This window comes from Manihot esculenta, chromosome 2, assembly GCF_001659605.2.
Source record: "Manihot esculenta cultivar AM560-2 chromosome 2, M.esculenta_v8, whole genome shotgun sequence".
Lineage (NCBI taxonomy): Eukaryota > Viridiplantae > Streptophyta > Magnoliopsida > Malpighiales > Euphorbiaceae > Manihot > Manihot esculenta.
The window spans coordinates 27,375,133-27,402,091 of NC_035162.2; the positions used below are offsets into that span (position 1 = coordinate 27,375,133).

A 26,959-nucleotide genomic window follows, 5' to 3' on the forward strand; every position below is an offset into this window, starting at 1 on the left:
GATGGACCTTCACCTCTGAAACCCGCTGAAGAAGAGGCTGCCCCTCTCCCTCTACCTCTACCACTGGCCTGAGTCGTGGCTGGAGCTGCTGGCTGCGCTACACTGCCTGAAGCTGTCTGCTGGGACTGTGCCATCGGGGTTGCTCTTGGACATTCTCGAGACATATGCCCCTCCTGACCACATCTGTAACAGGCTGTCGTCCCAAACCGACATACTCCCCTGTGTGGCTTACCACACCTTGCACAAACTGCATTATCCGCACCAGAGCTTGAGCCACCTCCAAATCCCAGACTGGACTTAACCTTGTTCCAGAACTTATTCTTCTTCGACTTCCTAGGGCCTCTGTCCCACTTTTTACTACCTGAAGCTGCTGCACTCATAGAAGAAGAGCCTGGGGTCTTAGAACCCGAAGGCTGTGCCACTGACTGTTTGACTTTCCCCTCGATGATAGCACTAGCCTCCATCCTCCTAGCCATATCCACTATGGCATGGAAGCTCTCCCTATCTGTGGACTGAATCAAGGAGGAATACCTGGAGTGAAGATTCATGATATACCTCCTTGACTTCTTCTGGTCTGTGTCAAGAGTTTGCCCTGCAAACGGCAACAGCTCCAAGAATCTGTCGGTGTACTCCTCTACACTCATTTCCTCTGTCTACCTTAACTGTTCAAACTCAATCATCTTCAATTCTCTTGAACTGTCAGGAAAAGCCCATCCTGCAAATTCATTTTCGAACTCCTCCCACGATAGGCTGTCCAACCTCGGGCTCACATAGTTCTTAAACCACTCACGGGCCTTTTTGCATTTAAGTGTGAACCCAGCCATCTGAATGGCTCTACTGTCATCCGCCCCTATCTCATCTGTAATTGTTTTGACCCTCTCAAGGTACACAAATGGGTCATCACCGGTTTCAAACTGGGGAGCACCCAGCTTCATGTAGTCGGTCATCTTGACCTTGCTCCCACCAGATGAGCTAGGCTTAGGTATATGGGTTGCTGGAACTGTGGGTTCTGCTGATGGTGGAGGAGGTGCAACATTTTATGAGGTAGGGTTTGCTGGATTTGGATAGTAAGGTGGGGATGGATACATTGGGTATTGTGAATATGGTGGGTAGTAGGGTGGGTATGGCATCTGTGTAGGATAAGGGGTGAAGCTAGGGTAATCCGACGTACCTCCCATCGAATACCCGGGATTTTGTGAGAAGTGTGGGTAGTGGGGTGGCTGAACAAATCCCGAGGCCTGAGTGCCTCCTTGGGACTCTCCCATTCCCTCTTCTGACATGCTAACTCCCAGACTGCCATCCCTCCTCTGCTCTACATCCATATCATCCCCCATGTCCTCTGACCTTCCTCCCTGAACTGTTCCCCTCACTGATCTGCTCCTACCCAGATCCAGAGACCTTCTAGGGTCTCTTACTGCTCTTTCTCTGTTAGACCTACTAGACATTGCCCTAGGCAATGTAGGAGGACGGGCGCTCATGCCCTCATCCTCAGGTGGCACTCCAGTCAATCGTGCAGATCGACGAGTTCCTCTCATCCTATTTTCTGAAAAACAATACAAAACACATAAACATTAGCATCATATGGTTCATATGGGTACACATGAACCCGCATCACATACATATCATTCATATCATAGCATATCATTAATGCACATGCATATAGTCATGGCATTTCACATCATCATACAAGACAGGACTCCACATCCTATCCTAGTGGACATGACCTTCCTATTGTGCTTGACCTTCTATAACAACTATGAGCCCGACACTCTAGGTCCGACCATATGAACCTAGGGCTCTGATACCATTCTGTAACGACCCGAAAATCGGACCGCTACCGGCGCTAGGATCCTGGTCGGCTTAAGGCCGCCGGGACCCGTAGCAAGCCTGACATGTAACTTGTAAACCTATTTAATCCCATACATGATCAACAACATATCTAAAAGAATTAAAACTTTTCTTTCATTCAAGCACCAAACTCAACCTGTGCATGCACTGAACATAGACATAATCATAAACATCGACCCCTCTGTGGGATCTCATCAATACCCCAATGGGCAAATACAACATGTGTTGAGTTGGTTTACATAAACATCATAAAAGATCTAGGATCATGCATTAAAAGGGATACATTACACATAGGTCAAGCACAACCTCTAATCCTCAATATCATTACATTACATAACTATTCATAACTTTACATTTTATCATGTCCACAATTCTATCTATTACATACAAATGACTTCAATACTCTTGCTGACCTCCTGGTCTACCCTGTACCTGCAAACCTGGGGAATTTGGGAGAGGGGTGAGCTACAAGAGCCCAGTGAGCAGAATAATAAAGCATTTAAAACACATGCTATCATGAAATGCATCACATCACAACTAATCATATCAAGGATGAACTTGTCACCATTTAGCCCTCTACATAATCCAATCATGCTAGGGGCGTAGTGCAGGCCACACCTGGTCTTTCTCTTATACATATCATAACATACATAACCAATAGTGCCGGGGGCGTAGTGCAGGCCACACCCGGTCTTTCTCTTACATAGTGCCAGGGGCGTAGTCCAGGCCACACCTGGACTTCCATATCATATCATCATGTCATAACATATGAGGGCTAATGGATCACTCAACATTCATCCACATCAACAACATATTATGCAATGCAACATATTCGTGATTTCTAATGCAAACAACCTAGAATATTACATGGCATCCGTGATGCATGAACATGCTCAAAACTGATTTAATTACTTGAAACATAAGGAGTTATTCTACTCACCTCTGGCTAGCTCTGACACTGACTGAAGCAGCTGACTCACTGCTGAGGTCCTCGGTTCCTCGGGTCCGAACCTACACAGGTGGACTCAAATGAGGGACCAACATACTATAACATAACTCTAAAAACATCCCCCAAAAACCCCCTAAAACACCTTAAAACAATCATGCAAAACATGCAAAGGAAGGCTGGACAGGGCACTTTCGGCGGCAGGTTCGGCGGCAGGTTCGGTGGCCGAAAGTCCCTCCAGAGCCGAAAGTCAGGCAGGTTCGGCGGCACCTTCGGCGGCCGAAACTCCCAGACAGAGGCGAAACTCATGCATGTTCGGCGGCACTTTCGGCGGCCGAAACTCCCAGACAGAGGCGAAAGTCCTCATTCAGGGGCAAGCTTCGGCAGCCGAATGCTGCCTCCACAAGAGGGTTTGGCGGCCGAAAGTCCTTTCGGCAGCCGAACCTGGTTTCTCCCAAAGGGCAGAAACTTGGTTCAAACATGCACAAATGCCTCAAACTCATGCCATCATGCATTTAGCTCAACCAAAACATGCATACAAGCTCCTAGGGGTCTCAAACTACCTAAACCCCATCTACAACACATCAAGCATGCATTTGCAAGCCACATTGTTCAAAAACACAAAAATAAACTCATAAACCTAACTATAAGCTAAACATGCATTCTACCCCATAGATCTTTAATAAAACTTATTTAAAACATGAAGTGAGCTTAAGATCGGCCCTTACCTCTTGAAGATCGAGAGAGAGACGACCTAAACTCGGAGATGGGAGAGATTTGAGTTCTTGAACCTCAAAGCTCCAAAACTTGCTCAAAACTTGAAAATCTTCAAAACAAGATGAAAACTTGTGAAAATCGTGAAAGATTTTAAGGAAGAACTCAAAGATTGGTGAGAGACGGCGGAGAGCTCACCTTGGCCGACAATGGGGAGAAAAGCTCGCCCATTTCGGCTAAGGGACCCTTTTATAGTGGCTGGCCAGGCCACGTTCGGGGGCCGAACGTGCCTCCGCATGCATGCCATGTTCGGCGGCCGAACCTGGACTTCCCTCACTTATGCCTTCGGAGGCATAAGGCACACCCGAAATGCATGCATGTTCGGCAGCCGAACTTGAGGTTCGGCGGCCGAACCTGGGTTTTCCTCCAAGGTTGTTTTCATGCAAAACTCATTTTCTTTTCACATAAAACCATGAAAAACATTAAAACATTTTATGAAAACATATTTCTACCCTACTAGGGGCTTCCGACATCCGAGATTCCACCGGACGGTAGGAATTCCGATACCGGAGTCTAGCCGGGTATTACAGATTTTACATTTTAAAGGCAAAGAGTACACTTTGAAAGTTTTTCTAAGTTTAGTTGTATGAATGGGAGGAAAAAGCAAGCAATCACCTATAAAACCCTGCACAAATAAATTAACCGAAAGAAGCAACAATAAAATGACAAAAAGGCACTGAATTGGTGTAACTCATTGCATTCACATTGCCATAATTAAGTCATTGCTTGAATTTGAAATCTTATTCATTAACACAATATATAAAAAGTTATTTTTTTTTATTTCTTAATATTTTAAATCACATAAAAAAAAAATTTTTCATGTAAAATATTTTCAAAAAATATTTATTATAAAAATTATTTTTTACATGCAAGTTATCTTTAGCAAGCAAATATAGCATAATTTAATTGTAAAGTTTATAAAAATCTAAAATATTTAATTCTATTTGTATTATATTCTTTTTATTTGATTTTTGTAATTAATTCTATTTGTAATTAATTCTTTCAATATCATAGGGAAAAATTTATTTGTTTTGTAAAAAAAAAAAAAAAAAACTAAATGATTAAAAAAACCACCTTACCTTTAAGTTCAGTATCTTAAAACAAAATATAAGTAGAAATATATAATACTAATAAAATTTAGCACTATTTAATATATAGATCATTAAAACCTTATAACACACAAATTAGGATAAAATGAAAAAAAAAATTAAATATTAATTTAATTGAATTCAAATTTACATTAATGAGGAATATATAATATTTTTTTAATTATTTTTATATTTCACATGGATTCCATATATTTGATTGAATGGATTTTTTTTTTTATGATTACAAAACAAAACGAAAAATAAAATAAATATAATGACATCTTAACATTTTTTCTATCTTTAGTTACAGATCTGCAAGAAATTCTCTTTTATTCTCAGCCTCTTTTTTAAGTATTTTCTATATAAAGTATCTTATACTTCTATAAATTAGAATCCTATAGAAAAGAAAAAAAAAAGCAAGCAATCAATCAAATAGCCCTAGATAAAAATTATTAACGGGAGGAAGTAACTACAAAATGGCAAGAGGGCGCTGCGTTGATGCAACTCATTGTGTCCTCATTGCCATTCTTGTTGTTGCAACTACCGTTAGCTCTGACGATACACACCAATACCAGCCGATGATTCTAAAGTAAGTAATTGGTTCCAAACTAATGTTAAGCCTTGGAAAAGTCGTAAAGGCACCTTAGATCCTGCTCTTGAAGCTGCTGAGGCCAAATCCAAAATAATTACGGTCTCAAAAGATGGAAAAGGAAAGTTCAAGACCGTTACTGATGCGATTAAAAGTATTCCATCACAAAACAAAGAACGTGTAATTATAAAAATTGGTCCTGGAGTCCACACCGAGAAGATTGAAATTGAAAAAACTAAGCCTTTTATTACATTTCTGGGAGATCCTAAAGCCATGCCCACCTTGGCATTTGGTGGCACCGCTCGTAAATATGGAACTCATTATAGTGGTACTGTAACTATAGATTCTGATTATTTCGTGGGGGTTAATATTATTTTTCAGGTATTTACCATTAATATCATTTTTAAGGTATTTACATGTAAGCACACATACACACGTATGTCTTAATTATCATTTTATTTTGCTTAATGATTTGTGGTCTTATGATTTATTTATTCACCTCTTCCTTTGGTATAGAATACTGCACCAGAACCCGAATCGAACAAGCCTGGAGGTCAGGCAGTTGCATTAAGAATTAATGGTGACAAGGCAGCTTTCTATAACTGCAAATTTCTTGGATTTCAAGACACATTATGTGATGATAGAGGACACCATTTTTATAGAAATTGTTACATTGAAGGCACTGTTGATTTTATTTTCGGAAGAGGAAGATCACTTTATTTGGTAAGAATATGTATATATATATATATCAACTTTTTTTTTTCTGAAAAGTGATATATTGGATAAAATATAACTATTATACCTTATTTTAAATGCAGGAATCACAACTAAATGTAGTAGATAACAAGGATTTGACATTCATCACAGCACAAGGAAAGGAGGAAAAATCAGAAAATTTTGGTTACTCATTTGTACAATGCAAAATAACTGGAAGTGGATCGGGATCATTTCTGGGACGAGCATAGAGGAAGATGCCTGAGGTGACCTTCTCTTATACTGAAATGGGTGCTGTTGTTAATCCTCTTGGATGGTCAGATAATAGGCAACCTGACAGGGACAGGTAAATTAAATTATCTTTTACATCAAGCTCTGAGAGATAAAAATGGTAATAAACTAATTAAGATGAATTGTTCGAAATGCAGTACGGTTTTCTTTGCAGAATATAAGAATTCAGGACCTGGATCAAATCCTAAAGGACGTGTTAAATTCACCAAGCAGCTAAAGGATGCACAAGCCAAAAACTTTCTCTCTCTTGGCTATATTCAGGGTTCTAAATGGTTGCTTCCACCTCCAAAGTAATATTTTTTAGAGGATGTTTGGTTTACCTTTTTTTTCCATAACTGATAGCTGATTAGTCTTCAAACAACTATTTTTTGTGTTTGGTAAACTAGTTCAAAAGGCCGCTGATAGCTGATAGATACCTATCAGCTGCCTTTTCAATCAGCTCTCACGTTAGATTTTTTTTCTTGTCAGTTATGACTTTATTTTTTGTTTGGACCATATTATCCCTTTATTTTTTGTTAACTACAAAATTTATATAATAAAATAAAATTTAATTTATATTAATAAAATATTTATACTTATAAAATAAATATAAATATTATGAAAATAATTATATTAATTATACGAGAAAATTACTTTTTTCGTCTCTGAGGTATATAATAATTAACAGATTCGTCCCTCTATTTTTAACACCCAATACTTCAGTCCCTGAAGTTTGATTCCATCAAAATCAAAAAATGACCGAATTACTCTTTTTAGCACCCATCACTTTATTCCTTAAAATTTATTTCCTTAAAATTTATTTCCTTCAAATTTATAGGTCCCTCCCTCAGATAATCAAATTAACAAAACCTCATTTACAAATCAAAGCAACAATTGAAAATCTCAAACTCAATCTCTACAAATAAATAAAAACTTCAATAAATTCAAGATTCAAACTCAATAAATATAATAGAAATCATGGAAAAAAAAATTTTTTGGTACCTGAGATATAACATAATTAACAGATTTATCCCTCTATTTTTCTAGCCCAATGCTTTAGTTCCTGATATTTAATTTCGTTAAAATCTAAGAAAATCTCAAACTCAATCTCCACAAACAAATAAAAATTTCAATAAATTCAATATTGAAACTCAACAAATATAATAAAAATAAAAATATATAAAATTTTAATTACAAAAAATAAAAAATTAAAATTCAATAGAAATTGCTTTTGTGATGTTGCTCGTTGTCGATCACTACTCGTCGTCCGCTACTCTAGTTGCCCGTTGCTCGAGTCACTAATTGTTTCTGTTTCTTGCCACTTGATGGGCATTCCGTTTGCGCCACTCACTCCTTGCATTTTTGGCTACTTGCACCGCTCGCTAATCGTATATCTAACAACTCGCGTCGCTCATTGCTCGTGTCTTCATCCATCGCATCGCTCATTGGTCCCGTCTCCAACAACTCACATCGCTCACTGCTTGCATCTCTAGTTACTCACGTCACTCACGTCTCTCATCTCCATCCACTCACATCGCTCGCTACTCATTACTTACATCTTCGACCAGTCACGTCACTTGTTGCTTGCGGTGTCGGTCGCTTGCGCTGTCGGTCGCTTGTGTCACTGCCGATCCCTCCTTCTGCTTTTCAATTACTACAAAATATGTTTTTAACATACAAATTTTGTAGTTTTGGGTATGTGTTAGACATGAGTAATGAAGGGGGTATGGAAAGTAGATGAAAGAAATATGAGAATCTAAAGGTGATAGAGCATAATTTAGATCATTTTATCATGATGATATTGATGTTAATTTACACTTTCTCTGCCTAATTTTGTGATTTTGATATGATTCTACAGAAAATGGTGTAAAGAGACAATTTGGTGAAAATGCCCCTAAAACTGCCTAAAATGGAGCAAAGGAGAGCAAGCATGCCAAGTGCAACTTGAAAGGAGCCAAATAAGGAAAGTGATTTGAAATTCAAATTTCAAATCCTTAAGAGAATTCAAACTTCAAAATCAAGATTCAGCTCATTAAGGAAAGTGCTAAATAAGGAAAGTGCATTCAGTAGAGCAGTTTGAAATTCAAATCTTCAAGAATCCTTTCCCTAATTGAAGAAGCCAAATCTTATGAAGATGCACATTCAAATTTGAAATTCAAATTCAACTTGTCAGGGAAGCCAAAGAAGACACACATGCCACCTCAAGTCTTGCACATTCAAAATTCAAAATTCAAAAGGAGGCTTCACCTCATCAATGCAAGGCATGGGTGGCATGGGCAGCACTTGGGCAGCCAAGAGCTCAACTTGGGCAACAAAGAAGACCTAGCGCAACACAAGAACTCTATAAAAGGATCACTTGAAGGACCGTCAGCCTCTTCCCCATCTTCTCCAGTCGGCCGCCCAAGCTCCAAGGCTCTCCATCTTCGGTTCTTCTTTCTTTCTCTTCTTCTTTTCTTCTTTTTTTGGTTTTGGTTCAGCCATGAGTGGCTGAAACCTTTTATTCTAGTTGAGGATTAGGTGAAACTTTGGTTGTTTTATGCATTGTGAGATCTGAACATACATTGTTATCTTTGGTTTATTCAATATTTATGCAATTTCATGCTTGATTCCATTATTGCTTTGTTATTATGATCAATGTGGCCAATTGATTCTTGATTGCAAGGTAATATATTGTTAGTTTGAATAATTTTGAGTCCATAATTGCTTGGATTGTTCAAACATAAGAATAGTTGGTGTAAAAACTAAGGAAGTTGCATAATCTAGCAATATCACAATGCATTTGGGTAGCTAGAATTAGGTCTCTCTATTTCTTAATGCAATTGACAGTTGTTTTGATGCCTAAGGTCCAAGGACGTTCCTTGGCAACTTGTTGATTAGTAATTAATTAAAGGACGTTCCCTAATTGGTTTACGCTTAAGGAGAGATATAGTGGTGAGAAGCGTCTTCCATCTCCATAACTAATTTATTGAATCAAACAAAGAAACCTAAGTTTCAATGATCAATCCCAATAACTGAAGTGGATCCAATTCTTCAACTAGAGCTTTTCTTATTATTGATTTCTCTTTGTTTTTATTATTCGCTTACTTTATTGCTTTCTTTATTAGTTTAACTGAATCAATCTCAAAATCCCCCTTTTACTTTTAAACCACAACTGAAGTGGATCCAATTAATCTCTTTCCTTTGACTAGATGTAAATCATTGACTCACCAATGGAAAAACTTTAGATTGTGACGAATTTAAATCTCAATGACAAAAGTGTTAGGTTCTAAAAATAAAAAGACAAATTATTAATTTGCTATGTAATATTAATGATAATCATATTTTTAAATAATATTTATTATATAATAAATTATGAATTTGATATATATTTCATAAAAAAATAAATAATATGATATATATGCTTATCCGTGATTTTACATATTAACATCCACAGCTATGCATATTTTAGTAATCACTTAAGAATATTTCAGTTGCAATTAAGAATCAGCTAACAACACCATCTATCAGTTATCAACTATCACCTAACAACATCTATAGATATCAACTATTAGCTATAACCAACAATTAAACCAAACATACCCTTTACTATCACTTATTCTTAGAGGATAATATTTTTTTATACTAAAATATTTAATGGTTGGTTTTAATGGTTGATTTGAATCAAATTTGGATCCAAACCATCATTATCCATCATAAAATTATTTACTTGGATTTGAAACCAAACCTAATCAAATCCTAAATATTTTATTTATTGATTTACCATTCAAACCATTTAATATTTAAACATCCCGTAATTATTAAAATAATTTTTATCCAATGTTATATTAATTATTTTTTTTAAATGTAAATTGGGAATTGGGAGACTAGAATAGGAGACTTATTAGATTTACTCAAATGCACTTATCACAAGGTTAAGCCTGTGAGTGCAATATTATACTAATTATGAAATACAATAAAAGTCATTCGTCCATGTCTCAATGGTAAATTTATTAAAATAATGAAATACAACTAAAAAATATAAATTAGAAAGTATAGTAAAAATAAAATAAAAATAAAATAATTAAATTTAGATATTACATTCCAAATAATAAAAAAAAACAAACGTCTAATTAGTTTTATAAATTATACACTTTTAAATTTGGCAAATTCATAAAAAATTAACTGTAAAATAAAATTATAAATTTAATTTTTTAGAAATTTTAAAAAATTAAACAAAAAATTAAAATAAGTTTTGTATGTTATTTTAACTTTTTTTTTTAAATGTGACTAGTTACATAAATTAAAAAATAAAAATAAAAATAAAATAATTTTTGCAATTGTTTTAACTCTTCTTTTTCAACTATGCCTAATTTTAATTTTAACAAATTAAAATAATTAAAATAATTTCTATGTATTATTTTAACTTTTTTAAAAAATGCGACTAATTTTAATTTGTAAATTAAAAGAAATTGTGTATACTATTTTAACTTTTATTTAGAAATACGATTAATTTTAATTTTGCAAAAAAAAAAAATTGTTGCATTTGAAATAATTTCTGAAAGATAAAATAACGTGTCTGCAAAATATAGTGCAAGTGAAAAATATAACTATGTTTAACTTTTTAAAAATTAAAAAATAAAATAAAATTAAGAAAATAATTGAATTTGAGATATTACACTCTTAATAACAATAAAATTGGCCAGCCACATCATTCTGAGATATTACAAAGATAAAAACTAAGGCTAAGCACAATTCTAATCAATTATACAATACATGTCCACAACTATTCTATTACATTAAACTATACCAGCTACTATGCCAGCTTCCCGAGCTATTTTCGATCCTGCAAACCTGGGATAGGGGAAAGGGATAAGCTATAAGAGTCTAGTGAGCAGAACATAAAAAAATAGTCTAATAAATATATGCTCATATGAAATGCGTCACAACACAAACAATTCACATCAAGATGGACTTGTCACCAATAACCCTCTACATAATCCAATGTGCCCGGCCCTCAACGGAGCTCCTCAGGACTTTCGCTTAAACATAACATAACATATCCATAAATGTCAGGAGCATAGAATGGGTCTCGGCCTGGACTTTCTCTTACATATTGCCAGGGGCGTAGAATGGGTCTCGACCTGGACTTCTTTATCATATCATATCATATCGAGGAATAGTGGGTCATCCAACATCCATCCACAACAACAGTAAATTATGCAATGCATCATATTCGTGAATTCTAATGCAAAACAATCTAATATATAAACATGGCATTCGTGATGCATGAACATGCTTAAAACGTTTGATTACTTTAAAACAATAGCTTAGTTTAGTTCTACTCACCTCTGGCTGACGCTTGCCTAACAATAATGCAGCTAACTCACTGAAGGCCTCTACGGTCTCCCAGGTCCGATCCTACACAAATGGACTCAAATGAGGGACCAAATAATTATTCTAAATAACTCTCCAAAAACCCCCCTTAAACATACCAAAACATGCACATAAAACAAGAAAGGAAGGCTGGATAAGGGACTTTCGGCGGCAAGCTCGGCGGCCGAAGGTCCCTCACAGATTCGAAAGCCAGGGACTTTCGGGGGCGGGTTCGGCGGCCGAAACCCCATCACAGATCTGAAAGTCATGCTTTCGGGGGCAAGTTAGGCGGCCAAAAGGCTGCCTCCACAAGCAGGTTTGGCAGCCGAACCTTGCTTCGGCGGCCGAACCTGGGTTCTCCAGCAAGGTAGAACCCGATTCTTCCCTACGCACTCAGCCTCTAAAACTTCTCAAATCCTCACATCCAACCCTTAAAAACATGCATACACCCTCATCAAGCATAAGGGGCATAAAAAGTAGCCTAAACCCCAACAAACAACCATAAAACATCACAAAAGCAAACATTCATCAACAAAACTAACACAAAACCTAAAACCTTAGATCTAACTATTTCATGCATTTTTAACCCTTACCCCTTCTTAAAACTTAATTAAAATATAAGAAAAATAATGATCTAGGCTTACCTCTTAGAGATCTAAAGATGACAGCAGCCCCAATGTGGAGATGAGGTAAAACGGTCTCCGGAGGTTTCCCAGGTTTCAAAACTTGGATTCAAGCTCAAATCTTCAAAAACAAGGCAAAAAACATGAATTTCTTTAAGGGATTTGAAGGAAAAATAACAAAATCACCAAAGGAAGGGCAAGGACTCACCTATGCCTGAAAATGGAGAGAAAACTCCCTCATCTTCGGGCTGAAGTCCTCTTATAGGTGGCTGGACGAAACCACCTTCGGGGACCGAAAGGGGAGATACCGCGATGGTACCACCTTCGGTGGCCGAACCTGGTTTTTCCTCTTCAAAACTATTTTCTTCAAAACTCTTTTCTTTCTTTCTTAAAACCTTTAAATCTTCAAAAACATTTTATAAAAACCTTATTTTACCCCTCCTAAGGAGATTCCAGCTCCGAGATTTCGGGTTCTAATGGAGATTCCGTCGAAAGATTGGAATTTCGACGCCGGAGTCTAGTCGGGTATTACAACTGTCATCACACAATAGGGCCACATGATAAGGATCTGGGTACTGCGGTCCCACTCGAGGAAAGGAAGACCTGGACACCTTAACATCCGGTTTATCATTAAGATTCACCCTCCCCTTGACATGACGAGTTTTGGCATAAAATTACCGTTAGCAGGCATAATCCAGCAGACCCACGTTACGCCTCTAATCAAGAGATACTCAACCGATCAACTCGGTGGGATCCCTTATTAGATTAGCCAGCCACATCATCGCTGGATCACAAGGAAATGCTATATTTATCCCCATATTTTTGTAGTATAAAAAGGAAACGATCACAAAGGCAAAGGTACACAATTCTTACACTACTCAAGTTCGAAGCAATTCATTGCATACACTCTATTCTCCAGAATACTAACTTGAGCCTCAGAGTGGCTATTGTGGATACCCACCACCTCACATCCTCTTTCTTATAGATCTAGCCAATCATAGCACAACTTTATTTTCTGGCCACATTATTTGATTCCAGAGCCGGGAGTCCATTGGATCCTCTCTATTCATTTGGATTGTAAACCGGTATCCTACTTTTTTCTTGTAGAAGGAAATCTCTTTCTTCTCTCTCTCTCAAAATGGACGGTAGTTCATGAGCTGCTGCTAATATTGCTATTAATGAGAGCGTTATCATTTCTTTCACTCCTAACAGTGGATAAAATATGCCCCCAATAGTCAATGAAGCATAAGTTAGCAATCTAAACAACAAAAGGATGATCCAGTACATCCAAAAGTTGCAGACTACTCTCGAGCAATATAAAGTTCGAGAGGAGGTGTCAGTCGTGACGCCCAAAGGAAGGGAAGAAGCCTCCATTGACACCTCTAGGCCTCGGACAGAGGCGATCAAGAGGCTATCTAAAAGGAGAACCGAGTTAGAAGAGGGTGAATCAGACGATGCTCTAAAAGGTGTCGACTGGAAGTTGATATGGGCTGTCCAAAGGTACCAAAGAGTGCAAGAGGAAAATTTTGGCTTGAATGGTGCCTCGCCTCTTTCAGAGGAAATCTGAGCATAAACATGCCCCACCAATTTTAATTTTCCTAGCTTGGATAAGTATGATGGAACACCAGATTCCACGAGTCACCTGGTGATCTTTAGGACGACCATGCAACTTCAGAATGTTAATGACTTCGCATTGTGTCGAGTGTTTCCATCAACACTCATAGGTTTGGCTAAGAAATAGTACAAACATCTGAGTCTAGGTTTGATTCAGAACTTTATGTAGTTCACTACACTATTTAAATATCAATTTATTACTTGTATACCTCCCAAAAAACTATCCTCTGACTTGCGGAAGATCCACTAAGGAGAGGGTGAGTCTCTAAGGAGATTTATCTCATGGTTCAATACTGAGGCAATACATGTGGAAGAGTTGGGTGTCATGAGATAACGTGTGAAGCATTGAAGAAAGGAAAACACAACATCAAGTTCATGGGTTCCTTGATTTAAAATCCAGACTCAACGTATCAATAGTTGATAGATAAGGCTCAGAAGTATATTAAGCTGGATGACAAAGTCCAAGCACTACGAGAGGACAAAAGGACGAACCAAAAGCAAAACTAAAAGCTGGAAAGGCAAGGACATGAAGGAGACCACAAGAGTTACCACCTTGCTAGATGCTGTGAAACAAATTCCCAGGTATGCAAAATTTCTAAAAGAACTATGCACTGACAGAAGAAGGCTTGCTGAGAAAGAAAAGGTAAGTGTGGGAGAAGTTGTGACACTTGTCATAAAGAGAGAACTCCCAGCCAAGTGCAAAGATAAAGGGATGTTTGTTGTTTCTTGCAAAATTGGCAATATGGGCATCAAAAAGGCTATGTGTGACTTAGGTGCATCAATTAATGTTATGCATCTTTCTAGTTATAATTCTTTGAATGCAGGTGCACTAAAAGACACTAGAGTGGTCATTCAATTGACTGACAGATCTATAGTATATCCAAAAGGAGTTCTAGAAGATGTTCTAGTGCAAGTAGATCAACTTGTCTTTCCAGCAGATTTCTATGTGATTGATATGAAGGAAGACAATAGCAACACTACTTCAGACATCCTACTTTGACGACCTTTCTTGAGCACAGCCAGAACTAAGATTGATGTGCATGATGACACATTGACCATGGAATTTGAAGGGGAAGTAATAAAATTTAATGTTAATGATGCTATGAAATATCCCCATGACATGTCCCATGTTTATGGTTTAGATATCATTGATTGTTTGAGCCAAGAAGTTTTTGATATGAATCAAGATGATATGCTAAACAATGATCTTTGCAGGGAGGCTAGCCAGAAAGATGAAGGAAGCCAAAAAGAGCCAAAACTGAAAGCAACAGTCTGCTGCATTCAGCAGGTGAACTGCGACCAAATGCAAAAAGACAAAGGGCCAATCGCACCTCTTCAGCTCAGTACGCAGACAGGCCATGCGCAAAAGGAACAAGCAGAATCCAGATCTCCCAAACCAAAGGAGCATGTGGAACACTATCTGCCCAAGCCACCAGATAAGGCAGAATCTTATCTGCCCAAACAGAAGCCCCCCATGCGTCAACTCCCAGAATCTGAAGAAAAAGAGAGTGACTTCTATGAACATATCTTCCATGCCCCAACTAATGAACCATGGTATGCAGACAAAAGAAAGAAGAGTGCAAAACACTATGTTTAGGATGAATGACACGCGGTTGTCGAAGTCGGTCAAAAATAACCTTTCTGGTTATCAACAATTTTACAACTGTAAATAGTGGTGAAAAGATCGAATCCACAGGGAATTGAGAACTTACCTATTTTTCTTATCAAGACCAAGAGAATTAACTGAAATAAAAATAAACTGAAAGTGAAGTAAACTGAAACGAGATAAAACCGAAAGCAAAACAAACTGAAAGTGAAATAAACTGAAAATGAAATAAACGGAAAGAGAAATAAACGGAAAGCAAATAAACTAAAAGCGAAATAAACTGAAAGCAAAATAATCTGAAAGCAAAACAAACTGAAACGAGATAAACGGAAAGCAAAATAAAAATAAATTGCAGTAAAAGTAAAATGGGGGGTTTGAGATTGATTTGATTAACAAACCACTGAATGCAATTAAAATAAGCGAATAATAAAATAAAAGAGAAATAAATAATAAGAAAGCTCTAGTTGAAGAATTGGATCCACTTCAATTGTTGGGATTGATCATTGACACTTAGTTTCTTTTGATTGATTGAATAGATTAGTTATGGAGATGGAAGACGCTTCTCACCACCATGTCTCTCCTTATGATTAAACCAATTACGGAACGTCCTCTAATTAATTACTAATTAACAAATTGTCAAGGAACGTCCTTGGGCCTTAGGCATCAAACAATTGTTAATTGCATGAAGAAAGAGAGAGATCCAATCCTAGCTACTCAAACGCATGAGTTGTTGCTAAGTCATACAATTCCTTAGTTGTTACACCAAGTGTTCTTATGTTTGAATAATTTCAGCAATTACGGACTAAAAATTATCCAAACTAACAATTAATTACCTTACAATCAAGAATCAATTGGGCATATTGATCAAAACAACAAAGCAACAATGGAATTAAGCATGAGATTGCATGAATATTGAATAACCAAAAGATAAACCATATTTGATCAAGTCTCCCAATCCATAAAATGACTAAAGCATCACCTAATCTTCAATTAGAATAAAGGGTTTCAGCCTCTCATGGCTGAAACAAAAACCAAAAAAATTAAAAAAAAGAAGAAGAAAGGTAGAAGAAGAGATGTGAATCCCATAGGTGTCTCCAAAGGGGGCTTAAAAAGGCATAGCGAGGCTCCTTATGTGTCTTTTTATACTTGAAAAGTGTTGCCCTAGATGATACTTGCTTCCTAATTAGTGAAGAGGCTGCCCAAGGTGTCAAGAGGCTGCTCAAAAGACTTCAAGAGGCTGCCCAAAATGCCCTTGGTCCAAGGTGTGCCATCCATGCACATGTGAGAAGGGAAAAACGTAGGGCATGTGTTCAAGTGCAAGGAGTGGGGCCTTTGGTCTTTGTTTGCTGCCCAAGTGTCTTCAAGATGCTTCCCAAGGTGCCCAAGACTTGCCTTCACACTCTCCTTGCTGCCCATGCACTAATAAGGAAGGTGGAGCCTCCTTTGCAATTTGAATTTTGAATGTGCAAGACATGAGGTGGCAAGCATGTGATCTTTGGATTTAGCTTCCTTAATAAGCTGGATTTTGAAATTCAAAATTTGAATATGAATCTTGAAGATTTAAATTTCAAAATACTTTCCTTATCTGGCTCTTCATTTATGGCAACTTGAGACTTGGCTTCTTGAATAAGGAAAAGGCTACTTGGAGATTTGAAATTTCAATTTCAAATTGCTTTGGCTGAATGTTCTTTCCTTCTTTGCCACTTTCCTTATTTAGAACTTTCCTTATTTAGCTTGAATTGGTTTCAACTTGGCAGGCTTGCACTCTTTTGCTCTAAATAAGGTAGTTTTAGGGGGATTTTCTCCAAAATGTCCTTTTACACCATTTTCTGCAAAATAATATCAAAAGCACTAAATTAAGCAGAAATCATGTAAATAATCATCAATAATATCAAGATATAGGCCAAAAATTAGGATACATTCTGGGAAAATAAAACTTCCATCGAAGAGAAGCAAATGAAAGGCTTTCATAAAAATTCTCGTAGAATCGAGAATGAAAACTAATTTATGCTCTATTAATGAACCACACCTAAAACCATACTATAAAGGGTTCACAGTTCAAGTAGTGGAAGGAGTTCTAATGCATCATCACTCTCAGCTTGCTTTGTGTTTCGCACCACACAAACCACACCAGGGAAGCACTCAATTTCCTTTAAACTTTAATATTTCCAATACATTGAGAATAATGCATGAATTAGGTATAGGGGTGCATATATCTCTAAATTTTTACTTTAAGTCCATTTTATCCTTTATTTTTTTAGTTTGCACACATTTTTCATTACACACATGTAGCCACAGTTTTTTTTCTTCTTCTTCTTTCTTCTATTTTGGCGTGCTTTACTCAAACTCATAGGCTATATTGAATGAGCTTTCTTTCCATGACCCCATTGATGTGATGACTCTTTAAATCTAAGTTGAATCCATTGCAGTGAGTTCTATTCATTGTTGGGAATTTCCTTTTAAATTGAATCTTTGAGCTTGCCATGGTGAAAAATATATGACATTACTCATTAGAGAAAATAATAAAGATGTGTGAAAAAATTGAATATGACTTGTTTTAGCAATTGGTGTTAATTTGCCCTATTCATTGAGAAAAAGAAATTCAGCAAAGGCAAAGACTTCAAAAGCACAAATTGAAAACTGTTCCAATGGTCAAAAGACTATGAACAGAGCTAGTAGCCAATTAGACAGGTGACCAACTGAGTAACTGGGGGTGGGTATCACAAATTTGTACCTTCACGTCAAAAGGTTGGTGACTTTTTAAAGCAAGAATAAGGTGCAAAAAGCTGAATAAAGTACTTCAAGTCAAGGGAAAGTCACTCCAAAAGCTAGAAAAAGTTTTAACTGGACAAGAATATGTGCATGTATAATCTCTCTCTTGAGGAAAACAAATACTAGCCATGGTAGGTAAAGGGAGACAAGGAAATAAGGAGAGTAACCTTGGTGCATACATTCTTCACTGCAATGCTTCAAAGTAGGGGGTCTAGAGTAAGATATTAAATGGAAATAAAGGATCAAGTAGCAAAGAGAGCTTGTTTGACTAAGTTTATTTGCTTGAGGACAAGCAAAAGGCTATGTGTGGGGGTATTTGATCAGTCCAAATTTAGACCATTTTATTATGTTGTTATTAATATTAATTTACACTTTTTCTACCTAATTTTGTGATTTTGATCTTATTTTGTAGAAAATAGTGTAAAGAGGTAATTTGGTGAAAATGCTCTTAAAACTGCCTAAAATAGGATAAAGGAGAATAAGCATGCTTGCACAAGCCAAGTTGCAGCTGAAGAGGATATAAATAAGGAAAGTGATAAATAAGGAAAGTACATTCAGCAGAGTAATTTGAAATTCAAATTTCAAATCTTCAAGAAGCCTCTTCCTTATTGAGGAAGCCAAATCTCAAGGAGATGCACATTCAAAATTCAAAATTCAAAATTCAACTTGTTCAAGAAGCCAAACCTCAAGAAAATGCACTTGCCTCTCAAGAATTCAAAATTCAAAATTCAAAAGAGGACATTCAAAATTTGAAATTCAAAAAGAAGGCTCCACCTCACAAGGAAACTTAAGGCAACTCTCTCACATATAAGAGCATCACAAGCCGCACGCCTTGCCTCTTGACCCTTGGACATTTGGCGACACAAGCCTCTCCTTCCAAGACCATTCGGCCACCTCTCTCCTTCTTCCTTTCTTTTATTTTTTTGTTTTGTTTCAACCATGAGTGGCTGAAACCCTTTTTTCTAGTTGAAGATTACGTAAAACTTTGGTTGTTTTATGGATTGGGAGATCTGAACATACATTGTTTATCTTTTGTTTTTCAATATTTATGCAATTTCATGCTTAATTCCATTGTTGCTTTGTGGTTTAGATCAATAGGGCCAATTGATTCTTGATTGCAAGGTAATAATTTGTTAGTTTGGATAGTTTTAAGTCCGTAATTGCTTGGATTATTCAAACACAAGTAACTCTTGGTGTAAAAACTAAGGAAATTGCATGATCTAGCAATATCACCATGCGTTTGGGTAGCTAGAATTAGGTCTCTTTATTTCTTAATGCAATTGATAGTTGTTAGATGCCAAAGGCCTAAGGACGTTCCTTGGCAACTTGTTGATTAGTGTTTATGCTTAAGGAGGGATATGGTGGTGAGAAGCGTCTTCCATCTCCATAAATAATTTATTGAATCAAACAAAAGAACCTAAGTATCAATGATCAATCCCAACAACTGAAGTGGATCCAATTCTTCAACTAGAGCTTTTCTCATAGTTTAATCTCTCTATTTTATTATTTGCTTTACTTTATTGCTTTCAGTATTAGTTTAATTCATCAATCTTAAAACCCCCATTTTATTTTACTTTCAGTTTATTTACTTTTAGTTTACTTACTTGGTCTTGATAAGGAAAATAGGTAAGTATCAATTCCCTGTGGATTCAATCCTTTCGCCACTAGCTACAGTTGTGAAATTGTTGATAACCAAAAAGGTTATTTTTGACTGGCTTCGACAACCGCATAGTAAAAAATTGGCACCATTGCCGGGGAGTTGATTTAACTGATTTATTTTTCTTTCATGACCAGGTCTGGGCGCGAGGAAACTATGCCTTACGATCCAGAAATTGAGCGTACAATCAGACAACTTGGAAAGCAAGCAACTTGACTTTGGGAGACAACTGAAACCGAATCTGCCACCAAGGAACCTGCCATCGCAGATCCAGATTCAGAACCTTCTGAACTTCATCAAACAACCACAGAGATGGCTGAAGTCAACGCTGAACCTGCTCTCCATAATGAATTAATGCAAGAAAATCCAGCAATGAGGCCACCAATGCCAAGATAAAGAACACTGAGAGAGTTGGCAGCCCCTATAGGTGATCAAGCACCTCAAGTTCGACCGCCGAACATGCATGCACTTCGAGAGTGCTTTAGGCCCCCGAAGGCATAAGTGAGGGAAGTCCAGTTTCGACCGCCGAACCTTATGTTCGGCCGCTGAACATGGCATGCATGCGGAGGCACGTTAGGCCCCCGAAAGTGGCCTGGCCAGCAACCTATAAAAGGGTCCCCTTGTTCGAATGGGCAAGCTTTTCTCTCCATTTTCGGCCAAGGTGAGTCCTCCACCGTTCCTCACCGATTTTGAGTCATTTTCTTCAAATCTTTCATGATTTTCATGAGTTTTTTACTTTGTTTTGAAGAATTTTGAGCAAAAGAGCAAGTTTTGAGGCTTGGAAGACTCAGGAGCTCTTTTCCCTTGGTTTCCAAGTTTAGGTCGTCTCTCTCTCGATCTTCAAGAGGTAAGAGCCGATCTTGAACTTATTGTGTGTTTTAATCAAGTTTTAAGTTGATCTATGGGGTAGAAATGCATGTTTAGGTTAATTGAACTTTGTTAGGTTTTATGTGATTATATGGACAATGTGTGTTGGTTATGTATGTTTGATGTGTTTGTGTTGGGGTTTAGGATAGTTTGAGACCCCTATGTATTGTTGCAAGTGTCTATGCATGATTTGAGAGAGTTGGATGCTTGATTGGAGGGTTTGGGAGGAAAGTGTGCATTGAAAAGCTGAGTTTCTGCCCTTTTGGGAGAAACCAGGTTCGGCAGCCGAAAGGACTTTCGGCTGCCGAACCTGTCTGTGAGGCACGCCTTTCGGCTGCCGAAGCCTGCCCCCGAAAATGGAATTTCATCTCTGGAGGGCACTTTCGGTCGCCGAAGGTGCCGCCGAACCTACATGACTTTCGGCTCTAGAAGGACTTTCGGCCGCCGAACCTGCTGCCGAAAGTGCCCTGTGCAGCCCTCCTTTGCATGATTTCTATGATTGTTTTAAAGTGTTTTAGGGGGTTTTTGGAAAGTATTTTAGAGTCATGTTCATGAATGTTTGGTCCCTCATTTGAGTCCACCTGTGTAGGTTCGGACCCGAGGAACCGGGGACCCCAGTAGTGAGTCAGTAGAGCTTCAGCCAGAGGTGAGTGGAATAAACACTTATGTTTTAAAGCAAATAAATATAGATTTGAGCATGTTCATGCATCACAAATGCCATGTGATATTCTAGGTTGTTTGCATTAGAATTCACGAATATGTTGCATTGCATAACTTGATGATGATGTGGATGGATGTTGGATGATCCTTAGTCCTCAATATGATACGATGAAATATGATACGGTATGATATGGTATGGAAGTCCGGTTGACCCATTCTACGTCCCAGCACTATGTAAGAGAAAGACCGGTTGACCCATTCTACGTCCCGGCACGTTGGAATGTTATGATATGTTATGTTTAAGAGAAAGACCGGTTGACCCATTCTACGTCCCGGCACCCTGGAATGTAGAGGACTATTGGTGATAATACCATCCTTGATATTATTTGTCTGTGATGTGTTGCATCTCATGAAATTTGAATTGAATGTTTATTTATTCTGCTCACTGGGCTTTATAGCTCACCCCTCTCCCTTAACCCCCAGATTTGCAGGTACAGGGTAGACCAGGAGGTCAGCAGGAGTAGAGTCAGGTTGTTTGTAATAGCTAGATGTGGACATGAATATGAATATGATATAATGTATAAGTAAAGTATTGTAATGTTATGTAATGATGCTTATGGGAGTTTAGAGTTGTGCTTGGCCATAATATTATGTTAATCCCTTTCTAGTACATGATCTTAATGTTTAATGATGCTTATGTAACCAAACTCAATGCACGTTATGTCACCCCATTGGGGCATTGATGAGACTCCAAAGAAGGGTTAATGTTTATGATTATGTTTATGTTTAGTGCATACACAGGTTGAGTTTGGTGAATGAATGAAAGAATGAATGAATGTAAGGAAAAGTTCAAAATTTTTATGTATGCGTTGATCATGTATAGGATTAAACAGGTTTAAAGGATGAATGTTAGGCTTGCTACGGGTCCCGGCGGCCTTATGCTGACCTAGATCCTAGAGCCGGTAGCGGTTCGATTTTCGGGTCATTACAGATTGGTATCAGAGCCCAGTTTATATGGTCGGACCTAGAGTGTCGGGCTCATAGATGTTATAGAAGGTCAAGCACAATAGGAAGATCATGTCCACTAGGATAGGATAAAGAGTCATGTTTTGAATGATGATGTGAAATGCCATGATTATATGCATGTTCATTAATGTTATGCTTTGATATGTGATGTATGTGATGCGGATTCATGTGTTTGCACATGAACCATTTGATGCTAATGTTCTATGTGATGTGTGTTGTTTCTCAAAAAACAGGATGAGAGGAACTCGTCGATCAGCACGATAGACTGGAGTACCATCCCAGGACGAGGGCACTGATGCCCGTCCTCCTGCATTGCCTAGGGCAATGTCAAGTAGGTCCAGCAGAGAAAGAGCAGTAAGAGACCCTAGAAGGTCTTTGGATCTGGGTAGAAGCAGATCAGTGAGGGGAACAGTTCAAGGAGATATGTCAAAGGATGTGAGGGATTAGATGGATGTGGATCAGAGGAGGGATGGTAGTCTCGGAGTAAGTAGGTCGAAAGAGGGAATGGAAGAGTCCCAAGGAGGCACTCAGGCCTCGGGATTTGTCCAGCCACCTTACTACCCACCCTTTTCACATAATCCAGGGTATTCGATGGGAGGTACATCGGATTACCCCAGTTTTAACCCTTATCACTCTCAAATGCCATACCCACCTTTCTACCCACCGTACCCACAGTACCCTATGTATCCACCCCCATCCTACCATCCAGGTACAGCAAACCCTACCTCAGGGGATGCTGCACCTCCTCCACCACCAGCAGCACCTACTGTCTCAGAAACCCAAATGCCTAAACCCAAATGAGTATACAGACAGGTTTTTGGAGCTGTTGCCGTTTGCCGGGCAAAATCTGGATACAAATCAGAAGAAGTCAAGGAGGTATATCATGAAGCTCCATTCCAGGTATTCCTCCTTGATTCAGTCAGCAGAGAGGGAGAGTTTCCATGCCATAGTGGATATGGCTCGGAGGATGGAGCCTAGTGCTATAATCGAAGGGAAAGTCAAGCAGTCAGTGGCACAGCCTTCTGGTTCCAAGACCCCAGGTGGGGGAAAGTTAGACCCTTCTTCTCTGAGTTCAGGCAGTAAGAGGTGGGGCAACACCACCAGGAAGCCAAAGAAGAACAAGTTCTAAAGTAAGATCAAGTCTGGTCTGGGATTAGGAGGTGGCTCGAGCTCAAGTGCAGATAATGCAGTATGTAAGAAGTGTAGGAAGCCGCACAAAGGAGTATGTCTGGTTGGGACGACAACCTGCTTCAAATGTGGGCAGGAGGGACACATGGCACGGGAGTGTCCTAGGGCAGCTTTTGTGGCACAGTCTCAGCAGATAGCTTCTAGTAGTGTGGCTCAGCCAGTAGCTCCAGCCGCGACTCAGGCTAGTGGCAGAGGCAGAGGAAGAGGGGCAGCCTCTTCTTCAGCGGGTTTCAGGGGTGAGGGTCCATCAGCTCCAGCATGGATCTTCACCATGACTCAGCAGGAGGCAAATGCATCGAACACAGTGGTGTCAGGTAATCTCATCACTGGTTGTTCTGATGTGTATGCATTAATGGACCCTGGTGCATCTCATTCTTTCATTGCTTCGAGGGCCGTCGAGAGGTTGGGATTGATGGTCTCTGGGTTAGAGTGTCCCCTATGGGTCAGTGGACCCAAGTGTGACCAGTCAGTGGCAGAGTCAGTCTGCCAGTATAGTCCAGTTTTTATGGAGGGAAGATGCCTGTCCGCCGACCTTGTGGTTCTAGATTTGACAGATTTTGACGTCATTCTAGGGATGGATTGGCTATCTACCCATGGTTCTACCTTGGACTGCAGAGACAAGGTAGTCAAGTTCAGATGTCAGGATGGGTCAGAGGTTGTCTTTAGAGGAGACAGGGGGAGTACACCTAGAGGTTTGATATCAGCCCTACAGGCTCGTAGGCTGCTCAGGAGAGGTTGTCAGGGTTTCCTAACTCATGTGAGAGAGCTGGATAGTCATGTCAGAGAGCTCGCCTCAGTGCCCGTGGTCAGTGAGTTCTTAGACGTTTTCCCAGACGAGCTGCCAGGTTTACCACCTGCTAGGGAAATAGAGTTCGAAATTGAATTGATGCCTGGAACCAGACCGATCTCTATTCCTCCCTACAGGATGGCACCAGCAGAATTGAAGGAGCTTAAGGAGCAGTTGCAAGAGTTGGTAGATAGAGGATTCATCCGACCGAGTACCTCACCTTGGGGTGCTCCAGTGCTATTTGTGAAAAAAAAGGATGGATCTCTCAGACTTTGTATCGACTACAGGCAGTTGAACAAGGTCACTACCAAGAATAAGTACCCGTTGCCAACTATCGACGATCTATTTGATCAGCTAGCCAGAGCAGGTTGTTTCTCCAAAATAGATCTGAGATCGGGGTACCATCAGCTAAGGACAAGATATGGGCATTATGAGTTCCTTGTGATGCCGTTCGGGTTAACCAATGCCCCTGCAGCATTCATGGATCTCATGAACAGAGTGTTTAGTCAATACCTAGATCACTTTATTATTGTCTTCATAGATGATATCTTAGTGTATTCCAGGAATGCTGAGGAGCATGCCCATCATTTGAGGTTAGTTCTGCAGACCTTGAGGGAACATGGCTTGTATGCCAAGTTCTCCAAGTGTGAGTTCTGGCTAAGGAGCATCTCCTTCTTGGGGCATATGGTGTCAGAAAATAGAATCGAGGTAGACCCCAAGAAAGTGGAAGTTGTAGCTAACTGGCCTAGACCCACCACAGTGACAGAGATCAAGAGCTTCTTGGGTTTAGCAGGTTACTACAGGAGGTTCGTTCAGGACTTCTCTAAAATTGCAGCCCCCATGACCAGACTGACTAAGAAGAACTAGAGGTTCGTGTGGACCGACCAGTGTGAAGATAGCTTTGAGGAGCTAAAGAAGAGGTTGACTTCAGCACCAGTGCTAGCTCTACCATCTAGTAATGAGGACTTGACAGTCTTTTGCGATGCGTCCCGTGTGGGACTGGGTTGTGTACTAATGCAGAATGAAAGGGTGATTGCTTATGCTTCTAGGCAGCTGAAGAAGCACGAGTTGAATTACCCTACACATGACCTAGAAATGGCAGCGGTAATCTTTGCACTCAAGATGTGGAGGCATTACCTTTACGGGGTAAAATGTGAGATCTTCACCGATCATAAAAGCCTGCAGTACATCCTGAGTCAGAGAGATTTGAATTTGAGACAGAGGAGATGGGTAGAACTGCTCAGTGACTATGATTGCAAGATCCAGTACCATCCGAGTAAGGCGAATGTTGTGGCAGACGCCTTAAGCCGGAAATCACTTGGCAGTTTGTCCCATATTTCAACTGAGAGGAGGCCGGTGGTGAGGCAGTTCTTCAAGCTCATGAATGAAGGTCTACAGTTGGAGTTGTCTGGTACGGGTGCTTTAGTTGCCCAGATGAGAGTGGCACCCGTGTTTCTGGAGCAGGTGGCTTAGAAACAGCATGAAGACCCAGAGTTAGTGAAGATTGCCAGGATTGTGCAGTCGGGCAAGCATAGTGAGTTCAGATTTGATAGTAAGGGGATCCTCCGCTATGAAAATAGATTGTGTGTAACAGATGACGTAGGGCTGAAGGGAGACATTATGAGAGAGGCTCATAATGCCAGATATAGCGTTCACCCTGGAGCCACCAAGATGTATCAAGATCTGAAGAAGGTTTATTGGTGGCCAGCTATGAAAAGAGAAGTGGCACAGTTTGTGTCAGCCTGCGAAGTGTGTCAGAGGGTGAAGCTAGAACATCAGAAGCCGACTGGAATGCTTAACCCACTACCTATTCCAGAGTGGAAATGGGAGAATATAGCTATGGACTTCGTGGTGGGGCTACCGGCGGTGTCCAACAGATTGGACTCCATATGGGTGATTGTGGACAGACTCACCAAATCTGCTCACTTCATCCCTGTCAGGAGTGGCTATTCTGTGGACAAGTTGGCGCAGGTGTATGTTGATGAGGTTGTCAGGTTGCATGGGGTTCCTGTTTCAATAGTGTCTGATAGAGGGCCCCAGTTCACCTCCAGGTTTTCGCGAAGTCTGCAGAACGCTATGGGTACCAGGTTGGATTTTAGCACGGCTTTCCATCCTCAGACGGACGGACAATCAGAGAGGACCATCCAAACAATAAAAGATATGCTCAGAATGTGTGTGCTGGATTTTGGCGGTCCTTGGAGGCAGCATCTACCTTTAGTAGAGTTTGCCTACAATAACAGCCATCATGCCAGCATAGGGATGGCCCCATATGAAGCTTTGTATGGAAGAAAGTGCAGGTCGCCTGTCTGTTGGGAAGAAGTGGGAGGCAGGGCCTGAGCTAGTAGAGATCACTAGCAGAGTGGTGCCCATAATCAGAGAAAGGATCAAGACTGCTGCAAGCAGACAGAAGAGTTATGCAGACATCCGCAGAAGGCAAGTAGAGTTTCAGGAGGGGGATTTGGTATTGCTCAAGGTGTCTCCAATGAAAGGGGTGATTCGGTTCGGGAAGAAAGGTAAGCTAGCTCCACAGTACATTGGGCCCTTTGAGATCTTGCAAAAGATTGGGAATGTATCGTAT

General features: G+C 39.3%; 1 pseudogene; it reads left to right on the forward strand.

Annotated features, from left to right (window-relative positions):
• Positions 1-5,132: 5,132 nt before the first annotated feature.
• Positions 5,133-6,544, forward strand: LOC110608914 (annotated as a pseudogene).
• The last annotated feature ends 20,415 nt before the right edge of the window (positions 6,545-26,959 follow it).